The sequence below is a fragment of the Dermacentor silvarum genome, chromosome 4 (assembly GCF_013339745.2).
Source record: "Dermacentor silvarum isolate Dsil-2018 chromosome 4, BIME_Dsil_1.4, whole genome shotgun sequence".
Taxonomy (NCBI): Eukaryota; Metazoa; Arthropoda; class Arachnida; order Ixodida; family Ixodidae; genus Dermacentor; species Dermacentor silvarum.
This window is the reverse complement of record NC_051157.2, coordinates 139,348,111-139,374,103: the sequence shown is the minus strand read 5'-3', so window position 1 is coordinate 139,374,103 and position 25,993 is coordinate 139,348,111. Positions and strand designations below refer to the sequence as shown.

Below are 25,993 nucleotides of genomic sequence, written 5' to 3'. Positions count from 1 at the left end.
GGCTATCCTTTGCCAGTGGCAAAAAGGAGCCGAGCGCAACCACACTCAAGCTTCTTTGCGCTGCCGATGAAGTTGCTCGTGTTTACAAAGCAATGAAAACAAGCAGTTTTGGTTGTAAACGTTTATTTTCCGCCTATCAGCAGCCAACAGGCATGTATGGAAGGCAATTGACCTGCACAAATATTAAGGAGAGACACTTAACTCAGACCCACAGTCAAAAACATGGAGACAATTAAGTACCCTACTGGTGATTGAAAATAATCGCCCTTGACAAAAGTGGTCTCACTTTATTCTTGATCAATTCTTGGTTTCGTTCCTTCGTCATGTGGTTTATTCTAACTTTAATGTATTATTCAGCGATTTGCTTGCTCAAATTGTAAATGTGATGATCAAGCGGATCGAAATCAAGGATGTGCTGCTCCAATTTCTCTAACCACTTTGTCTCCGAGGTAGCACCCAGGACTTCCAAGATGAGGTGTTTTGCCCTTGACTTCATCGTTGTAATGGCATCACATTCAGCCTGTAGTCATCGTAGTCCCTTCTCAACTTGTTCACACAGGCCAATGACGTTGTAGCGGAAGCGGTAGCGACATTGAAATATTGACTGTCAGGCAAGGCAAAGTAAGGTGTTTAGGAAAATTACAACTGCGCTTAAACGAGACACGAGAATGAAGTGGACAGGACAATCGCAGACTAACAACTGGTTTATTGGAAAAGTACACCACCCTTTTTGGAACAAACTAAGCGCATGCGCTTAAGTAAGCTGTAAGTAAGGTGTAAGTAAGGTGTAAGGTGTAAGTAAGGTGTAAGTTAAGCTTAAGTAAGGTGTGCCAGGAAGTGTTTGCACACAGGTGAAATGGACTGCACGCTTGCACGCCTAATTATTGGGCAGAGATTGAATCAGATTTAGGTATCTGTACCAGGGGTGCAACAGCTGTGCCAATTGCATCATTTGGATACAATTGCGTATTTTTGCGCTGAGCTGCGCCAAAATGTGACATATGTTGAAATTATGCCATGCTGCGCCAAAACGCCCGACCAGCCACGAAATTTCTCTGTTACGCTAGTTTGCTAGTTTTAGCGGGAAACAAAGGCCGCATTGGCAACCTGCAGCTTGGACATCGCCATCCAATCCAGTCCGATCCAGTAGCGTAGACGAGATCACATGGACAAGATCCAAACACATGCCCAGACGAGGCGTTGGCATGTTTGGTGGTGGGCGCCGAAGAATATTTTGGCTGCTGGTTGCAGTGCGGCATGTTGTATATGTAGTAAAATCCCGCGGAGACACGTGCGCGTTGCTTGCAGTAACGAAAGCAGTTTGCCATTGCCGCGTTGACTCAACAAGATCCTTGCCGTATCCGTGCATGCGGTCACGAGCGGAGCGGGTACGAATACTCCACGGGAAACTAGCTTGTACGGTACAGCAAGCGACCCGGCACTGACGGCGTGAGCTTTGTAGGTGACGCAATGCACAAAACTAGCAAGGGTTCGGTTCCACGCGGCAACAAGCACCGTGTTGCAATGAAATGGCGCCGATTTTCGCTGTACACCGCCGATATGCCGAAAGAATATCAAACAGTCGCTGCATGTTTCGCCTACCGCTGGAACGTCGCGACACATCGTCAGAAAAAAACAAAAACAAAAGGGAACCACTCGCGAAGAAATGCATGTGTACTTTCCACGTGTTAGGCGGAAAAAGTTGCGTGCAGTGCACTGCTGGGGTGTGATCGAGGACATTGTTCGGAGTGCGCATTCAATTTTGTCAAGCGCGGCCTAGGTCAACCATGCACGGCGAAACTGAATGCGCGCTCCGAACAGCAATCTCCGATCGCGCCCCTGCCCTCACTTACGCTGCTAATGTGAATTACTGTATATACTCGTGCCATGAGCACACTTTTTTTCCCAGAAATCCAATGCAAATTTGGGGTGTGCATTTATTATGCGGGGTAAATTTTATGGCGTTTTATGAGTAAGCGTTCTTTGTGGAACTGCTCTAAATTTGGGATTTAGTGCTCCAAAACGGAGGTTTTTTTTTTCGTAACCTGCTCTAAATTTGGATTTTCCTGCTCCAAAAGCAAGGTTTTCGTGCTCCAAATCCTAATTTGGCTGTTGCACCACTGGTGTACATTAGTTGAGTGCCTCCATCTTTGGTATGTCAGCTGCGCGCTATATGTGCAGTGTTCAAGACAGGCACCAGTTGACAGGATCATGCTGCTTCAACTTTGCAGCTGCTTGCAAGTCCCCAGGGGGCCAGGCTGAGGACACAGTGGAGATGTAATGATGAACAAACGTTTAATTACATCGCTACTGAGCGGTCAGCTCTAAAATCTTCGTGACAGAGAGCGACACATACTCCATTGGCGAGGGCGTCGTTATATGTAGAATCTATAGAATGCCCTCACTCAGGAGAAGGAAAGGGCGAACGCTCTCTACGTTTGCGGCCGCCGCTTAGTACATGGAAGCGAGCTGAACGAATTTTTCTAGCCGCCACTACCCCAGCAGAGGGGAAGGTACAGACGTGCACGCACGTGCATACACACACGCACAGACAGAAACCGCCGGCGTCTTCCTTGCGGAGGAGAAGGAGCGAATGCACACACAAAGCTTAACTGTCTTGCTCGCTGAAGGGAGACAGCACTGGCAAGCCTACGCAGACATCGGGGCATCGTGCAAGCCGTGGTTAAGGAGGCAAGAATGCGCGCATAAAGGCTAATGTCTTTTCACCATTGTGGCCTCCTAGGAGTTTTTCGACAGTTGCGGTTGGTTCGGCGTATCTGAAACATCCGGGCTTTCGCCGTAGCTTTGGCAGCGCGACACAAATTGTTCATCACACAGGCCAGTCGTAAAAGCAATTATTAAAAACGTACGCTCTTCTCCTACTACCTGAAGTATGTTTTAGGGGAACTTCATCTGCGTACGCTATCTGAAAGCATGTTGTACATTCATGCAGACATGTTCATGCAGACTGTGGGGTCTCACACGTGCTCTTGAGACAAAGTAACGACAACACAGTAGTGCGAACAATCAAAAGGGCATTTATTGCACCTTTCATACACTAATACACGCTAGCCGAATTACTACGCATAGAACATTCACATGGGCGCGCGACAAGTCAAGGAAGTCCGACTCACCGCAACCGGATAGCGAGCGAATATGTTCGCCCCATGAACATGCCACCCAACGGTGGCATGTTCGAACGATCCGTGTTCGTCCATACCGGTGCCCTGCTCCTAGCCACGCGAGACGGTCGCACGAAGTGTGGATCGGCGCACGCGCGGGACGTCCGCAGCGCTCACCGACCCCAACCCGAAGAGCAACAGCCTTCTCCCTTTTGCGCCCGCGTAACCCCCCGCCGTCAGGTGGCGTTAGCAGCGCAACACTAGCGCCATCTCTCGTAATACGCTGCAACTCCTGCTGCCGTAACGCTATGCGGCGAGGCCGGATTACAGGACAGGGGAGCCATGCAGGGAAAACAACATCAGGGGATGCATGTGAGTCGCGCATCCCCACAAGACAAAGACACAGAACACTTTTCAAATGAGGAGAATGATTTATTTGCAATACAAATACAATACTAAGTGCCCAGCATAGTTTCACTGTAGGTTTTTAACCCATAATGAGGACTTATATATCAGGCTCTGAATGTAAAAAGTGAAAGACAAGCTGCAACAGGAAATACAAAAGCAAGTAGGGAGTACTTGTGCCTACAGTTTTTGAAATGTGAAATAAGCATAATGCATGAACTTGCATGAACTTCATGCGGTTGTGACCAACAAAAATGGGGCCTCTCAGTTCAGCTTCTTCTAGTTGATTAAAATAGTTTTCTTTACAGCCAATATTATGTAAAAAAGCAGACAAGTGCAATATCAGGAACAGAACACACATACGTCCTAACACTTTAATATCGAATCATGTTTTCTCGAGTACTTCAATAAAGTGCCCTATATATAAGCTACCTAAGGAGCTAAGCGCGTATAGCTTTAATGAAAATATAGCTATCCACGACTAGGGTAAAAAAAAAAAAAGAAAAGAATGAAAGTGCTGCATGAGAATGTTCATATGTGAATTAAGGAACTCTACTGGGAGCCAAGCAACAGAAAAAATATTTTGTCCTGCGAAGCACATTTATACACATGTCACAGGGTTTGGGTGAATGCAGAGCCATCTAAGAGAAGTTTTTTATGTATACATTGCCAATAAGAGAAAAAAGCCTTTTGAAATATGCATTTCATTTTGACATAATTGCTTCTTCACCACAAGCACATCAGATAGCCTTCGTATATGTCCAAATTCTTTGTCCTGATGACTCCTCGAACTCTAGGCGATCGTTGTACCTGTAAGGAAAGAAGAAATTCCACTTGATATGTTAGACAACACTAGAAACTGAGTCACCTTGGCCCTGTTATGGGGATGTTTTGTTCAATAGTTGTTCAAGGCCAATATAAAAGTAATCTTGCATGAAACATGTCTCAATATTTACTTTAACTTCTGAGGCTGCAAGATAATAGTCTGAGATCTCTTATGTGACTGTCCTCATTGTTGTTTGTTTAGAAAAACAATCTCAACTGTGCTTCATTGCCCCTTGTTGGTGGACAGAATGATTGCCCAGACTGTGCTCAACACCCTTGCGTTGCCCTGCTACTTGACATGTGGACTGTTGCTGTAGTGCGCTGCATCACATTAGTGTGCACCCATCCTGCTCCTTTAAATATATTGTGAGACGTCAACTGATGCGATGCCTTTATTTCCGAGCAGCCGCCCGAGGCAGAGACGAAGCACCGCACAAGACAAAGATGATGATGAGTCGTATGTACAGATGACGACGACGATATGCACAAATAGCGCTCACACAAGATGATGAGTTGTTTGTACAGATGACGACGAAGATATGCCCAAAATGCAGCTCTAGACGTTAGCATGCTGTGATATCACCAACGCAGTTTGGGCTCTGCATGACGAGAGCATTAAAGGCAACTGTGTCGATGCCCTTCAGTATGTGGCGAACGCGTTCAGCTTCCGCCATGTCACTCTGTGTGCGGTGGCAGAGAGCGAGGATGTCCTCAATGTAGAATGTATAGGACTCGTCCTGTTCTTGTATGCGCGTTGCCAGCCTCTGTTTCGCGATTTTGGAGCGTCCAGACGACATGCCGAATATTTGGCGAAATTGCTGGGCGAATGATGGCCAGTCCGAAAAGTCACTTTCGTGGTTAAAGAACCACGTCTTCGCAACTTCGGTTAGGTAAAAAGAGACATACCGCAATTTGTGTGTGTCGTCCCAATGGTTGACGTCGCTGGCTCTGTTGTAGTGATTGATCCAATCTTCCACGTCGTCGCCGCGGAGGCCGGCAAAGACTGGAGGATCGCAATGTTTGGTGTTCACCGTCCAGGTAGGCCCAGCTGGCTGAGCAGAGGTGGTAGCAGCACTGGTGGATGGGTTCGTTTCTGCCATCACCGTGTTGAGCGAGAGCAAACGACGACTGGGCCGGAGCTCCAGGGGAATCGGGAAAGTAAGAGGATGTGGGAATTGAAGCACACTCCACCACTTGCGAGACATTGACTGATGCGATACCTTTATTTCCGAGCAGTGCCCGAAGCAGAGACGAAAGATGATGAGTCGTATGTACAGATGACGACAATATGCACAAATAGCGTTCACACAAGATGATGAGTCGTGTGTACAGATGACGACCACGATATGCCCAAAATGCGCTCACACTATATATACAGATATACCGTAAAATTCCGAGCAAGCGCCCCCACCCGTGCAAGAGCCCCCCCCCCCCTAACTTCACTGCCAATTTCAAATTGCTGCGCCGTTCCGGGAAAGCGCCCCCCCCCCCTCCCCTGCTCTGCACCAACACTGGCCTGCCACATCCAGTCCACTAAAATGATGGCAAATTCGGCAAATCGCATCAGGGCGCCCCGATGAGCCATTTCATCGAATCATGGTCGTATCCGGGCGCCCCAGTGGGCACACGAGTGCATCGGGGCGAACTGCGGCTGGCAGTCTGTAGTTCACGGACCGCCGGCCGACGGCGAGATCTGCCTCTCGCACGGCACAGAGGAGTTCCCTGCGGCACAGCGACGTGACCACTCGGTGACAGAGGAGTGGTCGCGGCTACGTTCTGGCATCGCCGGCAGCTTCACCGCTGCTAATCACTCGCCACCGATCTCGTCGCTAGGCCTTTTTCAGTTCACTTCGAATCTGTAGCAGACGGCGCTTCAGTACGAACCGCCGACGCTCCCAAGCAGCAATGTTTTGTTACCGTCGTTGCCGCTTTACCCTCTCCTCTCAATAATTTCACACGATGAAGAAAACATGCTGATATTTGCGGCGCCACCAGCTGCGATGCGAGCATGGCCGAGCCGCGGTTCGCTGTCCGCCGTCTGTAGCCACGCACTGCAGCTGAGCTTCACTTGTATCAGAACTCTCATTAGTGCTAAACGTTTCACTGTAGACATGGTTTTTAATAAAGTGAACATTACGCCTCACTTTACTCTTGCGGACATAATTTTGCCTGGAATAGAAGCTGCATAACCAATGTTCGTGTCGCCGGTCGCGGCGACGCGCCGGTGCAGCGTCGATGCACTCTTTCTGTAGTTCTTTCGGTGGTTTTGAGTAACGGTGGTGTTGAGAGTGATAAACACCACTAACAAATCTTTGGCTTACTAAAGTTCATGTTCAATAAAATTTTAATGCTATTCCCACTGCGCTTCTTTTTTTTTTTTGCGGGAAAATTTTGTCGTGGCCATCTTGAATTTTGGTGCCGTTCCGGGATAGCGCCCCCCCTAACTTTGCTGGTAATTTCGACTTGCTCGAGGGGGGGCGCTTGCTCGGAATTTTACGGTATATATATACATATATATCTGCTCTGCTGTTTCCTTTCATTCCCTTTCTCCCCTTTCCCCAGCACAGAGTAGGTCGCTTGTATTTACACTGACTAACCTGCCTCTCTGCCCACTTCCTTCCCCCTTCCTCAAGAGCACATTTCGATATTATAAAACTAGGTGCTGATGATTTACTACAGAAAGCAGAGCATTCCATATCGCATACTTCACGTGTGTGTGCATAACTCGTAGGAGATTGTAAACAACATGAGAATGTCTCACCTTTGAAGTTGCAGCACTGTATGTTAAATTTCACCGGCATTATTAAAAACGAGTCCATTCCTACTTAATCTGAATGCAGTGAGCGTATACGTACTATAAACAAAGTAATCAAGCCGCGACAATAAAGACAAACAGACGTAATGCTCTGAGCAAGCAACTAAAGCGAGGAAAAAGCGTTCAGTTGCATTTCCGCGTTATGCACAAACACATCTCGCAAATGCTTGGCCTCTTCGAAATCAACACAGTGTGCGTGGGCTTATGGTTTATTTAACAGTCATATTTCTTCACACTTACAAGTAATACCTAATCAGCCCACATTATCAATTGACACTCAGAATCACTCATTTATACCCCTTACACTTACTGGCATTCAGCCGTGTGCCGAGGAGTAACGTGTGCCGAAGAGTAAACACAGGTATCGCGACTCTGCCGCGATACAACAATATGTTGCAACTGCTAGATGTCGTGACACATGGTGGAATACAATGCAACTGCACTGCACAGTTTGCATGTATCGACACTACGTGGCACTCATCTCTCATTTCGTGAAAAGTAGCATGAAACTATGAAGCTGCTACATGTCATTACATCAGGTTACTTGTGCTACATCAGGTTACCTGATGTAACCTGATGCAATAATAAGCAACTTCAATGTGAAGTGTGCACGTATCGACGCTACCTGGTGCGCATCTGACATCACATGACTCCTTGCGCGCTAGGATGCCTGTATAGGGCATGTTTCCGCAGAAGCTAGTAAGTGCAAGCATGGCGCAGTGGTAGAGTAGCTGACCACCGTGCAGAGGGTCGGGGTTCGATCTCGGCGGGAACTGGGTATATATACAGTGCACACCTCTTAAACGGAACTTGGAAGGGATCCATAAAAGTATTCCATTAATCAAAGTTTCATTTAAGCGAAGTACACGTTTCATGAAGCACAACTTTATTTAAGTAGTACTAACCCCTACTTATCTACATGGACAGGGAAAAAGCAATCAATTGTGGTTTGCTTGGCATGCTTGAGCTGCTTTTTCACGAAGTAAGTGCCCATGCTTGACAGGCTTGCCAGAAATTCTGGACACCCTTCATGCTCAAAATAGTGGTGCAAAAGTTCGACTGCTCCTTTAGCTGCACTGTCTGGCACCACTGCACTCGGATAAGGTCATCGCACTCATCACTGGACGAGGGTTGATCTTTGCCTTGTGCTTCAGCAATCAGTTCCTCGAGGCTCTCCTTGCGACAGGTGCTAAAATTCTCATCAATTACCTGGTGCTCCTGCCTCATAAAAGGGGCAGAGGGCACTACCTGACTGAAGATGGCATCGGAGTCGGCAGGAATTTCCTTTTCATGAAGCATTTGTTCTTGTGCTTCAAAGCCTGCATGGTGGAAGCACCTCTGTAGTGTGGTTTCCTGCACTTGTTCCCAGGCATGGGCCAGAATGTGGATTGCCGACAACAAATCTGTGTTGTAGCTCTTTCCTTTGTCTGTACAAAGTAGCATTCGGTGAAGCAGCTGGCTACGGTAAAGAACTTTGATGTTCTGTATTACTCCTTGATCCATTGGCTGGATCACAGCTGTTGCATTGGCTGGCAAGAATTCACAGGCCGCTTCCATCGAGCTCCTGGAGAATTTGAAGCTTCATTTCAAGCGGCAGTGCTTGATGTGGCCGTTTCTTTGTGTTCTCCATCGAGCTGCACGTCGGCACACTCGTAGGCCTAACACACTGCAGCCGCTGGCGCAACAAACGAGACCTGGCTACTGGATTGGCTTGTCCTGACTACGGTGTTAGCTATGAAAATTACGTATTTCATAGCTGCAAGACTAGTTTGGCAGTTGCTACCAAATAGTCGCCTGTGCAGTGTTTAACTTTTGTGCCGTTTAATCGCAGGTAACAAATAAGTGGTGTTTCGATTAACTGAAGAATTTTACTGCTTCACACATAGGAAACCAATCAAATAATATTATTTAGTTCCGTTTATCGGTAATTTTCGTTTAACCGAGTTTCACAGTGGAACTTTGTTGATACGATTTTGCACAATACGTTTTTCGGGATAATATGTTTCTTTTCCTTTTCCCAATAATATGATTTGGTTGGATAATATGTTGGATGATGTGATTTTCAGATGATACACTTTATTTTGCTCATTCTTGGCGATAGCTGTGATGGACAACATCGCCAGCCGAAACGGCTATTGGATTAAGCCCACAACAGCTTACACTGTAAAAAATATTGCCAGCAATAATGCAATTGGAAAAAAGAGAAACAGAACTTTGGCTGCAGTTATAGCTAGTTCACGCTCCAAAGCTTTAATGCATGTGTCCGCATTAGTACACGTTCAGATGTTTAAATCACCAAGATTCATTAACTGCTGGCACATAATGCAATGCTAGGAATTAAGCATTTATTAAGCTTAGTGTACGGGAAGCAATAATCGTTGTACCGAGTTGACACTGGTTCACAGCTGTACAGCCTGCGCGTCGCGGGGGTAACAAAATACTAGCGGCTCTTTTGCGGTCGATCCAATGCACAGAGCGACACAACAGCCCGTCATGTTACGTTAACAAGCCCGAACATCACATGGGACTACACAAAACACGAGCTCTCGCACTGCAACGCCACAAAGAAAGCAAATTGAGTGCGGGTCCATTCAGCTCGACAGCTGGCGCGAAAGAACCAACACGGCTTCGAAAAGCCAGAGCGGCGGCGCCGAGCGGTTCAAAGGCTGTCCCCACTCTGAAAAGCGGTGCTGGCATCAAGGCACCCTAATTTTCTCCTAAAGGCCCTATATATAAAAAGTAGCGCCATTCTTAGATCTTGCCGCCACCGCGCTCACCCAGGCGTTTCCTCCTCGCCGCCTCCGGTTGTCCCAGTCTCCTCCACTCCCCCATTGGCCAATCCGTGTCACGTGGAAAGACTCGCTGCGCTTTTGTATATTTTTTTCTTTCCAGCGCGCTCCGACCGCCATTCTCGGGCCTGTGCGACGAAAGTGCTGTATGCACAAACGGATCAAACGTGTTAGGGACAATAACTTCTTTGTGATGGCATGCTGCTGCGCCTTAAGTTGCCGCAGCCGACAAGGCGAGGGCAAAATGCTTTTTTTGTTTACCATCCGGCGAGCGCAAACGCTTGCTGCACACATGGTATTTGTGCCGTCTCGCATCGTTGCGTTGCTACTTCCAAAACGGCATTATTAAGGCCAGTTACTGACTGACGAAGCAAAATCACGGCTCAAAAACTTCTCCGCAGGACACGATCGAAGTTTTTCGCGGATTTCCTCTGGTAGCGCGTTAGCTGTCGTCTGCCACGGCAGGCCCGACGTAGGCAGCGCCACTGTCGATATCGCGCCTCGATTGCGCTGGCCGCGCCGCGCACGACAGTGAAACGGAGGAGGAGGGAAGTGGTTGGCGTTACTGTTTATATATAGGGGCTTTATTTTCTCTGAGATGCGAGCGCCACCTATGGGTAAAGTTGGGAGATAGACGTGACGACAGCATATGGCCGGAAGATTTCCACGGCCATGGTAGACAGCTTGTACTGCTTGCATGTTTTGCTGCAGATAGGTGGACATGGGAAGTAAAAATACAACGCGCTCCTGGCTTCCATTGCGCTGCCTATCGCACTTTCCGGACGCATACACACATAGAATTAGGTGCCCTACGTATGCCAAATTCAAAGCTTAATGGAATAGCGGCGCGCACGTAAACTACGCTATCACGCTATACTAAAACTCTTTCTGCAAAGTTCGTTTGCGGAACAGTAACACTATTTCCCTTAACCCCGCTATTACGCTAACATTCAACTAAATATGTCTAAAGTCGCCGGTACAAAGAAATGACTATACTAATTGCCACCGAAAACAATTGACTCTTCCGCCGACTCGTGCCATTTTCTTTCTCCTTCCGAGCCGGTGCAGTCTTTCCTCCTCTCTGCCATCCCATGATTGGTCAATAGCTATGCTCAAAGCAACGCCCATAGCATAGCCTCCTATATACTTTCATGTATACTTTTGTATATAGAAGGCTATATACTTTCATATATTTGGCAGGGCAGAGCTATGGGCAGAGCTGTATATAAACGTTGCGTTTCTCATTGGCCGCACACAGCCGTGACCAGGGGGTCACCCGCATTTTGTCACGCATGTTCTCGCTTGGAAATATGCTTATACGAAGGACGTTATGCAGGACATGACTAAGAGTGTACTGCAGTGCAGCCCACTTATCAGTCGCAAAGACCCGTCTTATGTGCACGACAACATTTGAGACATACAGAGAAATGTGTTTTTATATTTACGTTCGTGCTCTTTTCGTAATAAGACTGCCAGAGCAATCATAATACACAGCAATTTAGAACACACAAATGCAAAGAAACAAATGCAAAGAACACAGATATGCTTCGTTTCCTACTCGATCGTCAACCAAATCACAGCTAGAAAGGAAGAACGAGAACAAAGGATATGTAAGCATAGTAAACTTCATACAAGGCCAGGTAACACACCACAATTCTGTGACAGCGGTCAATGAGACCAAAAAGGGAGCACATGTCTAAACACATAAACTGAACTCTCCACCACCACTGCTGCATGGCTGCACCACTCCTTTCAAGAAGCACAGTACACAAACCACACATTTAGCGCTGAACACTGCATGGTGGATGCAGTCACATTTTCATGCATGGCTTGTAGCAAGCAGCAGATCGCCTGACGTATGTCAAGCAAAGGCACATAGTTATGCGAAGAGTGGACGTGGCGACGCCACAGCGATGGTCTACAAGCATTTATTTTTTTGGTCGACGCACTATGCCACTTTCATAGTCAGCACCGCCGCATCCTGCAGAAACACCGGTCATACAACACAGATTCTGTGCTGCCAGAGTTCACCAAGGCCAGAAGTCGTTCTGTCACACCGCCACTACTGCACGGCTTTCAACCAAGAAACACAGAACCGACAAATGAGATCACACGACCAGCGTTAATTGGTTTGAACAACGTGCGGTCGGTGTAGACCATATAAAGCCCCTCCGTACTTGCTCTCGAAGTGGTGCGCGGATAGAGGGGAAGAGCTTTAAGGCCAGAGAACCAATGCGCTGCAGCGTCACTTGGCACGACCATCACGACTTCTAAACATTTCCTGGACGAATCTGTCCCTGGCACACTGGTCACGTGAGGGACTTTTTGTACGATATTTATACTTTTGGGGGGGAGGAGGCATGCCGCTTCTAGAGGACTGTTTCCTGCTAAATGTTCCTGCCACTTCTATGGTGGAGTAGGGGAGCTCAACCAACACATACGAAGCCAAAGAAAAGAACAACACGAGCGCCTAATTGCAACTAACAGTTTGTTGAAAGAAAAAAAGTCACAGTTTCGCCGCAAGGGTGAAGCAATGAATGTGATAGCCACACCTTGCAATGTCATACAAAGTAAGGCTAGCAGCTTTAGGAACAATATGAATTGTAGTAAACATGAGCTTGCTAAGTAAGCAGGTGTGCTGTGGTGTAGGCAGACCAATATGAAAAGAGAGACTCGATGACCACGACAAGGCGCATGTGAAGTGGTTGCGTTGATGAGAAGCGGCTACCGTGGGCAATGCGTGCAGGTGCAGGTTCGTTAGATTCAAAAAAAGGTGCACGGCACCGGAAACGAAAAGGTGCAGGTTAGGCCGACATGCAGTGCAGAAGTTCTCGGCAGCTTATGTGAGGTTGCAAGATGCAACCTATCAGCAGCACCACCGCTAACGTGTCAGGTGAATGTGTAGTCATCTGCTGCTGGGGGGGTATTCTGTGAGAGTCCATCTAGTGGACTTTCCATTTCAGATGTAAGCGATTGGCTGCAGTTGCCCGAGCGGGAAGTAGACTGGCTGCCTTCGTCTCACTCGTGCACCTGGAGCCAATCGACGAAATGGAGCCAGCTGAAATGGACACTCCACTAGATGGACTCTTACAGAATACCTCCCCCCCCAGGTCTACAAAAGCAGCGTGGGTAAGCACTAGCACGACGATAGCAACGACAGCAAGCGTGTCCAAAGAAGCCACGAAATGCATGACCTCTATGTTGTTATGGAACTCATAGAATCTGAGACTGAAGACGAGGAACTCGACGCAGTGTTGTGCCAAGTCGGTGCTGAACTTGTTCGTAGCTATTGCAATCGCATTCCAAGATACTACGAGGAATTTGTGGCCAGGTATTTTGATTACAAGTTCATGCAGCTGTTCCGGCTCTCCAGAGACACATTTCAAACCCTTGCGTAGCGTTTCAAGTCTGCCTTTTTCCCAACACCTCGGCGAGGTCGCCCGCAAATACCCGCTGAGAAGCGTGCCTAATTGCTTTGAGTTATTTAGGTACTCAGAACAGTATGTACAGAGTTGCTGATACCTTCGATGTGTTTGAGCCTTAAAATGCGATGTGCTTTAAAAGGGTTCTGGACTTCTTATTCAACATCAGCGAAGAAGTGATTGCTTAGCCTAGTAATCAAGAGCGGGTGAACATCAAAGCACACTTTCTTGCTAGAAGCAACGGCAAAAGACCGAGAAACACCATAGGGTGTGTTGACGGTGGCCACATTGAAATCCCTCACCAGAAGGAGTCCCCAGCATCCTACTCTAACAGGAAAAAATTCTCTGCGATCATTCTGCAAGGGATCTGCGACTCAAGCAGCCGTTTCATCGACGTTTTCGTTGGCTATCCCGGCTGCGCACACGACGCGCGTATGCTGAAAGAACGCTCCATCTATGGTGTAGCAAAGACCAAGTGCACTAACAACTACATGCTAGGGGACACGGCGTATCCGCTTCTCCCATGGCTGATGCCTCCGTATAAGGATAATAGGGCAACGTTTGAGCGCTATAAGTGGAATTTCAACAAGATACACAGCCAACGTGTGGCAATTGAGCATGCATTTGGCATTCGGAAACAGCGTTTCAGAAGACTGTATCTTGTAGACGCAGACTCAATTGACTAGTGTTGTCTGATTGTACTTGGAGCATGCGTGCTACATAACCTGTGTAGCAGTAGCATTGACATGTTAGGTGACTGCGAGGGCCCCCCAGGGAGGACAACATCGAAAGTGAAAACGATGGAGCCATCACAAACACGACAGCTCTTAAGCAGATGTGCGAGCTTAGACGCTAGAATATTGCTGAAACACAGTGCTGAGAGTCCACTTTTCTCAATGATGTGAACTTTGCTTTCTGGCTTATTCTTCCCACTATAATTTTGTTTTGCATGATTTGCACTGTTCCCAGTCTTCTACCTTCTGTTTTGTGTCTGAGTTGTATAAGTTCCAGAAAAGATTTGATGAAAACAAGATGTTTATTTTTTTGCTTCGTACGCACTTACAAAGGGCTCCAGAAGGGCCATCTTCTCTACGTGTCGCGTTGCCCTATTTTTTTCTATTTCGTCCAGCTTCTGCAGCTTCTGCAGCAGCTGCACCAAGGGCAGGTCCTTCTTCGATTTGCGCAGCTCCACCTGCATGTTCTTCGCAGTTGCGGTTTGGCTGAGTGCCGCTTCTGGAGCCTGTGTTGTAGCACCCTGCAGCTCCCTGCAGCAAATTTATTGTTTGTTAGTTGAACTACACTTCTTTAGAGAGAGAGGCTTACCTGGCGGCATGCCTATCATATTGCTCCAGATTGGTATGATAAAAATGAAATGTGCACAGCACATGACAGATACCACAACAATCAACAGACGAAAGTATGTTAATGAGACCAGTGCTTTGTGCCTTCATTGACACGAGACACTCGGGCATTGTTAGACCATGGGCCAAGAATGTGATAGCTGAAGAGATGGCAGTCACTGTATGTTCAGTGCGGACATTGAGGCTCCGCTTTCTGAAATAAATACCCTGTAAGCACAGATTAAGTGGGCTATGTCATCATATACGTTGCATGCATGGCACCAGTGTTGACCAGATCCCTTTTATTTTAAATAAGAAATGTTTATTAATAGTGATATTAGGTGACACACAGGATGCAACACAAAACAAAAGAGTTGCCACCTTTATATGACCACGCTCCCTCTCCCTGTCGTCTGGCACCATTTTGCACCCCTGTGCATACATTACCACTGTACTTATGTGGTGTTGCTTCTCCATGAAGGCCTGCAGGTCTCTAAAAAGTTAAATGCAAGTGGCATATTGTAGCAACAACAGAGAAAGGAAGTTTCTACTCTTTAATTGCTTTTTATGCCCTTATACATCATCATCATCAGCCTATTTATGTACACTGCAGGATGAAGGCCTCTCCATGTGATCTCCAATTACCCCTGTCTTGCGCTAGTTGATTCCAACTTTCGCCTGCAAATTTTTAAACTTCATCACCCCACCTAGTTTTCTGTTGTCCTCACCTGTGCTTCCCTTCTCTTGGTATCCATTCTGTAACTCTAATGGCCCACCAGTTATCCATCCTACGCATTACATGGCCTGCCCAGCTCCATTTCTTCTGCTTAATATCAACTAGAATATCGGCTATCCCCGTATGTTCTCTGATCCACACCGCTCTCTTCCTGTCTCTTGACGTTAGGCCTACCATTTTTCGTTCCATCGCTCTTTGTGCGGTCCATGACTTGTTCTCGAGCTTCCTTGTTAACCTCTACGTTTCTGCCCCATATGTTAGCACCGGTAGAAGGCAATGATCTTACACTTTTCTTTTCAACGACAGTGGTAAGCTCCCAGTCAGGATTTGGCAATTCCTGCTGTATGCACTCCAATCCAATTTTATTCTTCTGTAAATTTCTTTCTCGTGATCAGGGTCCCCTGTGAGTAATTGAACTAGATAAACATACTCCTTTACAGACTCCAGAGGCTGACTGGCGATCCTGAATTCTTGTTCCCTTGCCAGGCTATTGAACATTATGTTTGTCTTCTGCATATTAATCTTCAACCCCACTCTTACACTTTCTTGGGTAAGGCATAGAGAAAGGAATTCAACAAGAGGGGACACTCCCAGAGAGCCCAGTGGCCGAATTGACTGCAGCGCGCCAAGCGGTCAGTATAAATCACTTCCGGTTTCGGTTTTAGGCACGCGCATTTTGGACGCAAGCTAGCACGCTGGCTGCGCCCCCCCCCCCTCCTTTTTTTGTTTTTGCTCTTCATGTGGAATCGGTTTATTATTTGGTAAAAATGATTGCGAACGATGATTGCGAATGATTGCGAAGTCTGTGCCACATGCAATTTCACAAAGTAGATGCAAGAAATTTTGTGCAATGAGGAAATATTTATTTTGCTCTATATAAAAGCTCGTTCCGCGCTTTTTGTGCATTCATCCAACGTTGTGACCCCAGGTAAGCAGTAGTTCCCGTATGAAGCTCCACCGGACGGCACCAGCTGAAAAAAAGTAAATTACAAGCACGTTACATTTACAAGCGTGTAACAGCATGTTACAAGCATGTGTCATTTTGGTATTTAGACATAGGAATACTGTGTGTAGAGGCGAAACGTGCAAAAGCGGTGAATGGGCGGCATTACAAACAAAAGCAATTCGCTTTTACATACATGGCGTAGAAAATACCCGACTCATCTCAAACAATACCATAAAATATGAAAACATCTGATTTCCAAGCGTTCCCCCATTTCTGGGCATTATTTCCTGCACTTTGGCAGCACAAATACATGGGCAACTTCGCGTTTCCAAAATTTGGCCTTGGGTGATGCGACGGTACGCGACATACACAGAGACGGATGCAACAGGCACTCAAGACAAATGCGTGGGTGCAAAGCCTGTTTTCAGTCCTTTAGAAGACGGAATTTTCGAATTACAAGTTTCTGATATTTTCCTCGGCGTTATCTTTCGCCCGTTTTGCCGGTGCCAGCAGCACACTCCCATGTTATCACTCTTGGCAATCGCCCATCGCGTTTTCAACAGGCGTGAGTACCGAAAAAGGGTATATGTTGTTGCGGGGCCACGAAAAACGTCACGAACTTGTCCCTCTATAAGATTCATTACACACCAAACTAACTTTATCATCACGGCCGAGCTGCTTATCGCTAACTGCGTCACAGCGCGCTGTGCGGCCAGCGTGCCTCAAAAGTACCCCAGAAAGTAACGAAATTACTTTTCAGTAATGTCTGGCGTCAGAGAAAGCGGCAGAAACTTCTCCTAGCAAGATGCACTAGACTACGCACCACAGCCGAGTTAGTTCTCGCTAACTGCGACACGGCGCCCTGTGCGGCCAGTGTGGCTCAAAAACCGAAACAAGTTACAATAATCACCTAGGAAGTGTCGGAAACATGTCCCAGCACGATTCATTAACTCTAACTGCGCCAGGACTGCCGAGCTGTTATTCGCTAACTGCGCCTTAAATCTCGGTCCCGTGCCGTAAGCCTAATTGTGTCGTAGACTGTGAAACAAGATTTCTCACCTTGCCGTAGTCCAATAGTGCAGTGGTGTCTTGTCCCAGTGCAGAAGGAATGCAAGAATACCCCGAGAGCCCAATAAGCCAGCTTAAAAAAAAAAAAGGGGACAGACGGGTCGCCGCGGGCGAGCGCTCAAACGCGTGCGCGGCCACACTCGCTGGCTTCGGGGGAGTGTCTGGCGGATGACGCATGTATCTGGCATGTCATTGACCTGTGGCTAGGTAAGGCAAGGAAAATAAGTCGTAAAGCTTAAGTTAATTTATACGAAAACGTTTTAGTTTTCGCGGCAAAGAATTAAAAAAATAAATCACTGCCTGTTAGCTTAATTTCACTTTCTTTTTTTTCGATGCTCGCGGCAGCTAACGTTCGGCGTCAAAAGTATAGCGTGACGTATGGTGACGTGTTTCCTGTTGCCACTTTTTGCCGAGTGTCCCCTCTTGTTGAATTTTTTTTCTCTATGGTTAAGGTCCTCAATCATTTGCTGTAATTCGTCCCCATTGTTGCTGAATAGAACAATGTCATCTGCAAACCGAAGGTTGCTGAGGTATTCGCCATTGATTCTCACTCCCAAGCCTTCCCAGTCAAAGAGCTTGAATACTTCTTCTAAGCATGCAGTGAATAGCATTGGAGAGATTGTGTCTCCTTGCCTGACCCCTTTCTTGATAGGTATCTTTCTACTTTTCTTGTGGAGAACCAAAGTTGCTGTGCAATCCTTGTAGATATTTGCCAAGATATTCACGTATGCCTCCTGTATTCCTTGATTACGCATTGTCTCTAGCTATCACTGCTGGTATCTCTACTGAATCAAATGCTTTTTCATAATCTTTGAAAGCCATATAGAGAAGTTGATTCTACTCCGCAGATTTCTCTATTACCTGATTAATGACATGGATATGATCCATCGTAGAATATCCGTTCCTGAAGCCAGCCTGTTCTCTTGGTTGGCTGAAGTCAAGTGTTGCTCTGATTCTATTGGAAATTATCTTGGTGAATATTGTATACAATACTGAAAGCAAGCTAATGGGTCTATAATTCTTCAATTCTTTAATGTCTCCCTTCTTATGAATGAGTATAATGTTGGCGTCCTTCCAGCTTTCTGGTACACTTGAAGTCATGAGGCATTGTGTATAAAGGGCTGCAAGCTTTTCAAGCACAATATGTCCTCCATCTTTGATTAAATCGACTGTTATTCCATCTTCTCCAGCAGCTTTTCCCCTGGTCATGTCCTTCAGGGCCCTTCTAACTTCATTGCTAGTTATAGAAGGAGCTTCTGTATCCTGTTCATCACTACTTCGAATGAAAGTAGTTTGGGTGCTCTGGGCACTGTACAGGTCAGTATAGAATTCTTCCGCTGCTTTTACTATGTCATCGAAATTGCTGATATTACCCTGCTTATCTTTCAGTGCATACATTTTGCCTTGTCCTATGCCAAGTTTTCTTCTCACTGATTTCATGCTGCATGCATATTTTACTGCTTCCTCAATCTTTTCCATGTTATAATTTCGGATATCCCTTACTTTCTTCTTATTGATCAGTTTTGACAGTTCAGCGAATTCTATCAAGTCTCTCTAGTTTGATACTTTCACGTTTTGCCGTTTCTTTATTAGGTCCTTTGTTACTTGGGAGAGCTTACCTACTGGTTGCCTTGGTGTCTTACCTCCCACTTCAATTGCTGCTTCTGAGATCACCCTAGTTACGGTTTCATTCATTACCTCTATGTTAACTTCATCTTCCTCTTCTAAAGCTGCATATTTGTTTGCGAGCACCAGCCCGAATTGGTCTGCGTTTACCCTTACTGCCTCTAGGTTGGCCTGTTTCCTCTGTACTAATTTCACTCTTTCTTTCTTCAAATTGAGAGAAATCCTAGACCTTGCTAAGCTTTGGTCACTGCACTTTACCCTACCTAACACTTCTACATCCTGCACTATGCTGGGATCGGCAGAGAGATTGAAGTCTATTTCATGCCTTGTTTCTCCTTTAGGGCTTTTCCAGGTCCACTTCCTGTTGCTGCGCTTCCTGAATAAGGTATTCATTATTCGGAACCTATTCCTTTCCGCGAATTCTACCAACACCTCTCCTCTAGTGTTCCTAGAACCGATGCCATAGTTGCCAATTGCTTGCTCACCAGCCTGCTTTTTCCCCACTTTTGCATTGAAGTCTCCCATGACTACAGTATACTGTGTTTGCACCTTTCTCATTGCTAGTTTAACATCTTCATAAAACTGTTCTGTTTCTTCATAGTCGTAACTGGAGGTTGAGGTGTAGGCTTGTATTACCTTCATTCTATACCTCCTATTCAGCTTTATTACGACGGCTGCTACCCTCTCATTAATGCTGTAGAATTCATCAATGTTCCCCGCTATGTCCTTATGGACTAGAAATCCTACTCCAAATTCTCTATTATCTGGAAGACCGCTATAGCAGAGGACGTGGCCGTTAGCACTGTATAAGCCTCACCAGTTCTTCTAACTTCACTAAGGCCAATAATATCCCAGGCAATGCCTGATAATTCTTCAAATAGCCTTGCTAAGCTAGCCTCACTCAATAGAGTGCGCGTGTTGAACGTTGCCAGGTTCAGTTTCCAGTGGCGGCCTGTCCGGACCCAGAGATGCTTAGCACCCTCTGCTGCGTCGCAGGTCTGACCGCCACCTCGGTCAGATGCTCCGCAGCCGCTGGGGACTGAGGACCATGGGTTAACTGTAGGAGTCATGAGGGAGGTAGTGGCCGAATACTGCACCAGGGAGGCCAATTCCTGTTCTGGTGAGGGAGTAACTTAGTTGAAGACTTAGTGGGCCTTCCTAATTTGTTTGCACCTGGACTAGTATAGCCCCACTAGCTCTCGGCGATATATATATTTTTTTTTGCCAGTGTCAGGCGCCACTCCGTGCCTGAAAACGTAGTGGACTGGAGGAGGATTCGAACTTAAGCCGTTCAGCCGGGTGTTCTACCTGTGCTCCACGCCACCACCTGAAGCTGAAGTACCGTGGCCTTTTTTCTTTAGAACTTTCTCCGACTCCAATGGGCATTTTTCACACCGGTTGGTTCAAACAGTTCCTGCAGCAAATATTTTCTTGTCTAGCAGCACGCGCAGGAGAGGTAGCGATGTAAAATAATTGTAAAAAAATAGCTTGTGTCCCTTGTCGCAGGGAATTCGATGAGCCAGCTGTGACACTATAGCACCTGTCACACCATATTGTTGCTTGAGGCACGCCCGCCTCGTTCGACGCGCGTGGCAGGGTTGCTCCGGCCGTCCAATTCGGACGGAGTGGGTGTAATTGCGGAAAGGGAGGGGCGTGGCCGCTGCTCTCGCCGCACCGCGGTGCGCGTCTTCCACCCCTCAACTCCCTTGCTACTGCTGCGCGCGAGACGATTTGCGCTGTAATTCGCGCTATAATGAAAATATCGCTTTATAAGAAACCGCGAAAAGTTGTGCCCAACAAAAAGGCGCACAAAAGCACCGATGTCCCCTGACTCAATATTTTTTTCTTCTTTGCACTCCAGCCTCTGTCAGGATGATGCTGCCCGAAACGCGTACACTCGTAAGCCAAAGTTTTGCGGGAAAATTATTTCCGCGTGCTCAAGCGCAGCATGCCAATGGAAAGCCTACGCGCGAGAGAAAGCATTCGAGCTCTATCTGCTAGAAGGAATGCCAGCTGACTGACGAGGCAACCAAGATTTTTTTTTTTTTTTGCGAATCCGCAGCCCGCAAACTTTTGTTTATGACTTACATTTTCCACATCTTGACCAATTTACTATCAAAATACGCTTTGTAAAGCCAGAGATATGACTCTGAACTTTTAAATGGAGAGCTGAAGTCGCGGCAGTCTTGCATCTGTACATGTGAATGCGCTGTTTATTGTGTTAAATAAGCGAACTCATCGCGCGTCTTCCTGCACAAAGTATCAAGCTGCTTGCCTGAGTCGACAACCACGGACAGACATTTTTCAGCAACTTTCTGAGCCATCAGTAAATAATTGAATGCCATGTTTGTTTTCATGGCGAAATTACCAGCATAACACATTCACAATGCATACAATTTATTTACGATAGCAAACGCACAGCGCTTGTGCATTCGCAGTACTCCTTCAAACGCGGAGAACTTTTCGGCTCAATGGCTTACTCATGTAGTTTTTTGTGGTAAGCCGCTGTGTCCGTAACGACTGCGCCAATATTTGAGAGTAGGAGCTTTGTAAGTTTTGTTGCAATTAATGAAGAAATCGCTGATGCATGCTCTTCGTTTGCCTGGCAAGCAAAAGGAGGGTAGCTCTCTAAGTGAGGACAAATTAAAGCTCCACTGCTCTAGTTTCCTCCACTGGAAATTCGTGAAAACTTAGACCAAGCTTTTTCTTGGTGCTCGACTTGCAGCACGGCACGCAGCAGTACGGCATGTTTCTGAGAAATACAGTAAATTACACGCGGAATTTCAGGCGAGATTATAAAAACAAATCACTTGCCTCAATTCAATGTGGTACAACAGTGTGAAATGCATGTGAAAGCATATATGCTAGTTACACAGGGTCATCAGCAGCAACACTTCCAAGTAACATATAGTAGTTCGAGGCTTAAAGGAAAAGCCGCTTCAGCACCACTGATGTATCGCGGGAACTTCACAATGTAAATGCGACGCGCATCCAAGGGCCCCGAATAATTAATTCAGCAGGTACATCAGGCTGGAGAAAATGTACTGCAATATTATTATTACCACCGTGATGTCTGTATATGAAGACTTCTGTGAACACAGCGCTTGACCCGAGAACGTAGCCATATAGTGACCACGATGATGAAATACGTTTCTTTTTGAAGGGAAAAGCGAGTGCAAGAAAAGAATGACAAGCGTGGTCAGGGGAAGCGCTTAGGCACAGCGGCAACTCACTCGATAGAATACACGTCTCAAGGCACATGCAATGCGCCACACAAAGTCGCTTAAAAACCCTGCCTATGAGTTAGCTGCATCTCTATCGTATTATGCTACAAAGAAACACCCTCGCTGTGTAAAGCCGACTCAAGAATCTATCACCACGTACCTTGATTCTCGTGCAGTTTCTTGCAGCTGTTGGTACACTTTGGGCCAACAATCAACCCATCTTCGCCACGTGCGCGATGTCAAATGTGCATCTCTCCAAGCATCTCCACGGCCGCTACTCCGTCAGCAGAGGGGTGGGAGCACAGCGCCGCCTCGCGGCACGCGGGGCGACTTCCTCAATTACATTTTTCAATGGGGCGCGTGTCGAATGGGACGGCCGTAGCAACCCCGCCGCGCGCGCCGATCCAGGCGGCCGTGCTTGAGGCTTTCTTCTAACTGTGTCGTTGACCCCTGATAGGGCAGCAAAGAATACACGATGCCAGACTCTCCACAAAGCATGAAGATTTTTATACCCCAGGGGTGTGATTTCTCTTTCACATACTGTTTTATATCCAGCTTTCCTTTGAAGGGGACAATTTGTTCATCGATACACTATCGCTCCTCCACAGGCAGTGCCTGACACCTTTCTTCGAATTTATCAAGAAGGGGTCTTACCTTCCAGTGGCGATCATCAAGGTCAGGCCTGGCGCTCTTTGGCCATACCTGGCCCTTGCGCCATTAAACACCATACATCATCATCATCAAGGTCAGGTCGAGACATGTCAAGAATGGGGAGATTGTTTCTCAGCTTTTCATAGCGGTTGCATGAGAGCTCGGTAGATGCGATCGGCCTAGTCTTCATTTCCGGCTTCCAATATAACCGCAGCCTTGGGTATCTATCGCATGACGCCCATGATGAGGTGAAGTGCAATGAGTTCTTGGATCTCTTGTTTGTTTGTGTTCACAGATTTGCCTTCTTGCAGTAAAGAATACTGGTTCGTCTTTTCGGCTAGTTCAATGAATACGCTCTTCGGAATGTAGTGACAGAAATGCTCCCACGGTGAGTGCATTTCTTCGTCAGCATTCAAGGAAGCAAATTCTTCGCACTCAAAATTTGTGTCCGGTTTTATGAACTCTTCCTTGCCCATGCAGCTGTCGATGGATCATCGTCCTCGCTTTCATCCTCTCTTTCCACCTGTTCTGGCTCAGGCTGCTCAAACTCATCACCACTGTCGGAAGATCCGTCGATTTCTCCCTCCACATCAGACAAGTTTCCATTATCAAGTTCACGGAAAATTGCATTCGTGCATTCCTCCAGATGCCTAGAATGCAAGTTCTGGCGGGAATAGAATGAATCTGTCAGTATACACGCTATAAGCGTCCCTGAAAAAAGAAAAAACACCCACTGCAATCGGACGCAATGGCAAGCCGACGGCACGCCACATGCAACCACAAAGCCCTGCTGTCGTCAAAACCGCACACGGAAAAAACCATCTTCTTACAAGTAATATCACCATGCAATGACGCTTATTCAAGCACATGCGTTCTCTGCAATCTGTTAAGACACTATAAAACAAATCGCGGCATAAACTACGCAGGGGTTATTCAATTACAACATAAAAAAAAAGCGCACATACCTGACGGCGTGTCTGCCATGTTGGTTGTTATCATTTCTTCCTCGTGCGACATGGCTCCGTAGAGTCACGTGACTATACATGGTGATGGCACCATGTATAGTCACCAGTCGGCTTATGGTAATAAGCCATTTGTTGTTGTAGTGTAATGGTGAAAATAGCTGATTACCTCCAAACTTTCTTTAACGAGGTTGCTGTCATTGATTGGTAGAGATCCAAGGGAAGAATGAAGCTGCCAATGAAATGGCCATTCAATTCCTTTCGCACCTGTTTTTGTGCCGCAACGTCACAGCTTTCTGCAAAGAAAATTTTCTTGAATGCATGAAATTCTGCAGCATAGAAATATATGTATCTGCACTGTTGCTACATTATTCAAGGTAAAAACATAAAAAAACAAACAAGCTGCCAGCTGCACTTGAAAAGAGTGAAGCGTGCCGACCTGCCCCTCAAGCCAGGGACAGTTAATTCACAAAATGAAGACAAAAGCGCAGCGATACAGGAACAGCACATTCAAAATGCAATTTTTAACACATTAGGCACTCTACAATGAATCTATCCGTTTATGTTCGATAACTTCACTGCCCCGGCGAGCATCACTGAAGGGAGTGGTACATAGAATAAAAATACACAGCTTGAAATAAAGTTGACCACGGTGGCTGCTTGGACACTTGGGAATCCATCAGTATGTTTATTAAAGCACAAACTGGACATGGACAAAAAGGCACATAACTCAGCGCCTTTGAATGTGTGTTATGTGCCTTTTCGTCCGTGCCTGGTTCACGCTTTTTTATGTTCTGCCCATGTTTAATAATATTTTATTAATATGAGATGTTATAGCTGTCAGGGAGCCAGGTAAACTTTAGCAGGAAGGAAAGGCCACAATTCGTAAATGAACGTCTATGCACATGAAATGCACAGAATCTTTCTGCGGCACCGATATACTTGCACGCATGTTGCAAGCGCAGTTTTAACTTTAGTCGGCTAAACACGAACCAACGATAAAGCATTGAAACAGGCCAGCGGCTTTCGAGCAATTAGTAAAAATGATTACGCAAGGTCAAGAACAGTGCCATTTTCCCAAAACCTAGCCCAGGAACGCAGCATATTATTCATTGTTTCCAACATGTCGCCACGGTGTTGTGAAGGTGGAGGCATGACTGTTCCATGCCAGCTCTTACACATAACACAAATTGCCGACAGAATTCATTGTTTCGTTACCAATAAAAAAGAACACCACTCACAGGTATTGTTGATTGAAGTTCTCAAGCCTTGGCGTACTAGCTTGGCGTTATACGGAACTTCCCCCACTGGCAGGCCAGAGTTCAGAGTCTCCGTCATTGCGTTATATATTCGCGAGTTGCGCGTGTTCGCACGCAAAGAGGTGAGGTTCTCCTCCCAAATGCGTATCAAGGCCGCCATCGTCGCGGCAGGCCAGTTGACAAGCTTGTGGCATGACGTTTCGCTCTGAGCCGAGCTGCATGCGTCGGAGATGAGGGCCACCATTTTCTCAGTTTACCTTAGCAGCGCCTCCTCTATACTTTCAGTGCCCGTCAAAAGAGCGGAGGACAATAGCCCGCCGCCATCGACGATAGTACAATGCATTGCCGCCAGGTGCCTCCACCTAAACATGGTAACGGAATTCGCTATGCGCCGCAGCCTTTGTGGGTCTGGTGCTGTGCTCAAAATAAAACAGATTAAATCCTCAATGTTCTGCGCTCAAACCTCGAATGGCGTCCGCGTTGCTATGCCCACAGTGCCCATGCAGGGTTAATATTGCGGGTGCAATCGCTGAATGATGTTACCGAGTGTTCAAAGCACTAGCTGCCAGCTTTCACAGACTAATTGTAAGCGAAGAACACCACGCTAAATGAGTACTAAAGACATTGCGTTCAATGACCTACATTCATCAGCAGACAAACCAATAGATTCACTCAATAAAAGCATGCGACTGCGCGCCTCATTGCATCAAAAACGCGTATTCATAATTTTTTACAAGGACGTTGGGCCAGCTTCAATGCTCAACAAGTGAAGAAAGGCAATGCTTTCCTTTAACTACATTAAT

The 25,993-nt window shown here is 46.6% G+C and overlaps 1 protein-coding gene and 1 pseudogene across 1 annotated transcript in view; both read right to left on the bottom strand.

Moving 5' to 3' along the window:
• The window catches only part of LOC125944791 (tigger transposable element-derived protein 6-like), a 116,006-nt gene that overhangs the window by 66,753 nt on the left and 23,260 nt on the right, over positions 1–25,993 (bottom strand). The window lies entirely within an intron of this gene.
• LOC125944794 (uncharacterized) lies at positions 8,018–9,095 on the bottom strand (annotated as a pseudogene).